The sequence below is a fragment of the Suricata suricatta genome, chromosome 9 (genome assembly GCF_006229205.1).
Source record: "Suricata suricatta isolate VVHF042 chromosome 9, meerkat_22Aug2017_6uvM2_HiC, whole genome shotgun sequence".
NCBI classification, from domain to species: Eukaryota; Metazoa; Chordata; class Mammalia; order Carnivora; family Herpestidae; genus Suricata; species Suricata suricatta.
Window position 1 is genome coordinate 132344556 of NC_043708.1, and position 4537 is coordinate 132349092.

A 4537-nucleotide genomic window follows, 5' to 3' on the forward strand; every position below is an offset into this window, starting at 1 on the left:
AGGGGAGGGAGCCCCCTCTGTGGAGATAATGGGGGAAGAGAAAGAGCAGCCAAAACTGCTCAAAGAACTGTCCCTGGAGAAGAGAAAAACCTTGGCCCAGGATGGAGAGGGATCCTATGACTCCATCCCTAACTGCAGGTCCCTCGGAGAGACCTCCTATCTCGAACTGTGGAGCTTTCTTTGGGCTGGGTGCCCAGGTCCCAGGGGGCATCAGGAGGAACCCTTCTCCTGCTCCCCTACTTGCTCCCCAGCATAGGAAGCGCCTGGTCTGCGGGATTACATTTCAGGTGGTACCATTAAAACACGAAGACTAAGATCGGGAGACAAGGCTGGGTGCGAGACATAGAACAGAGCCCACCTTTGCTACGCCTGTGGCACAGACTGAAAAGGGTGATTTGTGATGCTTAGTTCCAGGAGGGACTAGGGCACCACCATTTTTCTCCCCACAACCACCAACGCAGGGCCTCAGGGAGTGGCCCTCAGGGCCCACAGTAGAGGTGAGACCTGCTTGCACCAAACCATGGCCATTCACACTGGAGAGAGTAGCTTTTTTTTTTTTTTTTTTTTTTTTTACCACCAGAGCCCAGGGCAAGACCAGCCAATGTGATTAACTCTAGATCAATTCTTACTATTCAGATAAATTCTCCCTTATCTCATTCTTATCTCTCCACTGGACTGGGCACTCTGGTTACAGGTTGGCTTAAACAATCACATTTAATCCATTCTCTTGATACATATTCTATGCCTCCTTCATTACCTTCCTTTCTTTCTCTCTAGAATAATCATACTATACACTTTCTCTAGATAACATTTCTTTCTCCTCACCTCCTACCATATTCTCCTTTTTCACTCTCTGAATTAAGTCTTTTAGTCTCTCTGCCTGGTCAATGTTCAACTTCACTTTCTCTCCGCTTCTCTCAATTCTCTCCTTGTATATGTCCTTCCATCAACACTGCCTCTACCCTGTTCTTTATTTGTAGCTGAGATTTCTGGTTTTATGCTTTTAGACTGCCCTTTGCCTTTTGTGGTTTTCGTGATCCTTTTGGTTTGCTTGTTTGTTTGGTTTGTCTGTGCCTTTACATGCCTTTGTTCCTTGTTTGTCTGTTTTCCTTTCCAGGCTACCTCAAGAAACAAGCTAAAGTACACAGGGTGGAGAGTCCCAAATATCACTACCAGTAGGAAAGTAAAATAAACAAAGTCACAACACAGAGATCAAGGGACACCATTAAAAGAACACTTCCTCCACAACAGGCCGTGGACAATGAGGCTCCTTTAATGTAACAGATCTCGCGGGTGCAGAGTGTTTAACAAGCTTTTAAAACTGACAAGAGACGAAAAGCTCTGCAAAATGACAAAATGGAAAAACCCTCCTCTAAAGAAATCGGAGAAGTGGGGAACACTGTTACTTCTGCCTGCAGCCATCAAACTGAGAAGAATTACAAGCCACAACTTTCTGATCTCCAAGAACAGAGGTGCACACTGACCCCTTATTGATAACAGCCTCATGGATGCCCAAGTGAGTGTGAACTGGGACGGGAGACTTTGGGGGAGGGAGTGCTGGCTCAAAGCAGAGTCAGGAACGAGAGCGCAGGCCACAGAGAGCCATGTCCAGAGGCGGCACCGCACTGCAGAGGCGCGGGGCGGCTGTGCAGGGTGGCCTAGAACCGTGGAGGGCTGCGCCCAGGAACCGGTCTGCAGGGCAGTGCAGAGCAGAGGGGAAGAAAAGGAGAGGCTGAAACAAGACCTCAGCCTGAGGTGGAGAGGCAAATTTTCCATTTGTAGCCACTGGGCATAGGGAGAGAAATCCATCCCCCTCAGCGGGCTTATCCTCCTGTGGGCCTGGCCACCCTCCAACCTCAGGTGGAGCCAGGGAAGGACTGGCTCCCCAGTCCCCCTGAGCAGTCCCGGCCAGAGAGCCGCCCAACTGCTGGAGGTCATTTGGACAGTGGCAGAAGCATTAAAGTGCATGGACGAGGATTTAGAAACCTGGCAGAACTTGGAAAATCAAAAAAATTTAACCTGCCTGTGGCACCAGGAGGTTGCACTCGAGAGAGGCTGGCAACACATGGTCTGAGGGGCCCTTGCAGCGCTGTCATTCTTCTTCCCGCATCCACTAAGGTGGGGCCTCAGAGAGCAGCCCCTGAGACCTGACCTACCTCCATCGAACTAAGCCCATCCACGCGGGAGAGCTGGATTCTTCTTTTCTTACTATTTCTACGTTTTTCATTTTTTCTTCTCCTATTACTTTTATTTTTTGATTTTTATAATTTTTCCCTGTTTTTTTCTTTTCTATTTTCCTATCTCCTCCTTTTCTCCCTTTTCCCCTCGAGTCTGGGAAAGACCAACATTTATACACTGCTGTGATTAGATCAGCTCTTACATCCAGATAGTCTTCCCTAATCTCATTCTTAACTCTCTCCTTTACAGGTTTGATGCTCTCAGACTGTCCTTAATCTTTGACTGTCTCTGTCCCCCCAGTTTTTTTTTCCTTTCCTGTCCTTCCGTTTTTTCCTTTCCCATTTGGTTTGCTTGTTTACTTGATCTGTCAGTGTGTTTGCATGCTGGTGTTCCCTATATGTCTGTCTGTCTGTTTCCCTTTTCAGGGTTACCTCAAGAAACAAGCCAAAGCACACACAGTGGAAAGTCCCAAATATCCCTGAGGAAGGAAATATATTCATTACAGGCATAAGAAGAGAAAGCGAGAGATAGCATTGAAAGAACATCTCCTGAAATGACAGGCCCAGGACACTCAAAGAGTCCCCTTTAATAGAGCAATAGTAACAGGCGCAGAGTGCATAACAATCTTTTAAAACTGACAAGTGAGAGAAAACTAGCCAAAATGGTGAAACGAAAGAACCCTCCTCTAAAAAAAACTCCAGGAAGAAATCACAGCCAAAAAACTACTCAAAACAGACTTAAATAACATAACTGAACAAGAATTTAGAACAATTGTCATAAAATTAATCACTGGCTTGAAAAAACCATCAAGGAAACGATTGAAAACAGAATAGAGACCTCCTAAAGGCTATAAATGAGGTAAACAATAAAATGGAGGCTGCTCCCGCATGGATTGAAGAGGCAGAGAGGAGAATAAGTGAATTAGAAGACACAGTTATAGCAAAAGAGGTAGCTGAGAAAGAGAGAGAGAAATTGATACAGGAGCATGAAAGGAGAATTGGAGACCTGAGTGATACAATCAAATGGAACAATATCCTTATCATAGGAGTTCCTGAAGATGAAAAAGAGAAAAAGGTCCTAAAAGGGTGCTTAATCAAATTATTGACGAAAATTTCTCTAATCTGGGGAAAGAGAGACACATTGAAATTCAAGAGGCGTGTCAAACTCCCTTAAACGTAACCTGAACTGACCTTTGGCATGAGATATCATAGTGAAACCGGGAAAATATAAGGATAAAGAATTCTGAAAGCAGCTAGGGATTAAAGGGCCCTAACATACAAAGCGAAACCTATCATAATGGTTACAGACCTATCTACTGAAAGCTGGCAGGCCAGAAAGGAATGGCAGGAAATCTCGCATGTGATGAACAGGAAAAATATGCAACCAAGAATCCTTTATCCAGTGAGCCTGTCATTCAAAATAAAAGGAGAGATAAAGGTGTTCCACAAATAGACAAAAATTGAAAGAATTAATCACCACCAAACCAGCCCTACAAGAAATCCTAAGAGGGACACTATGAGCGAAAAGTAGCAAGGAATATAAGACACCAGAGACATCAATACAAACATGAGCTCTATAGAGAACAAAATGAAACTAAACACACATTTTCAATAACAACACTGAATGTAAATGTACTGAAATATCCAATCAAACGACAAAGAGTAGCAGAATGGATAAAAAACCAAAATCCATCTATTTGCTGTCTACAAGAGACTCACCTTAGACCTGAAGACACCTCAGATTGAAAGTAAGGGGATGGAGAAATATCTGCCATGTGACTGGATGCCAAAAGAAAGCTGGAGTAGCCATATTTATATCCGACAAACTAGACTTTAAAGTAAAGGCAATAACAAAAGATGAAGAAGGACATTATATAATAATTACAGGGTCTCTCCATTAGGAAGAGCTAACAATTACAAACATCTATGTGCTGAATTAGGGAGCACCCAAATACATAAAACAAATAATCACAAACAGAAAACATCTTATTGATAAGAATGTGCTAATTGCAGGGGACTTCAATACTCCACTTACAACAATGGACAGGTCAACCAGCAAAAAATCACTAAAGAAACAATGTAGAGTATCCTATACACCAAAAATGAAGCAGCCGAAACAGAAATTAAGAAACTGATCCCATTCACGATTGCACGAAAAACCATCAAATACCTAGGAATAAACCTAACCAAGGATGTTTACATCCTATATGATGAAAACTATAGAAAACTTATGAAAGAGATCGAAGAAGACACCAAGAAATGGAAAAATATTCCCTGTTCATGGATCGGAAGAATAAACATTGTGAAAATGTCATTACTACCCAAAGCAATCTACACATTCAATGCAATCCCCATCAAAA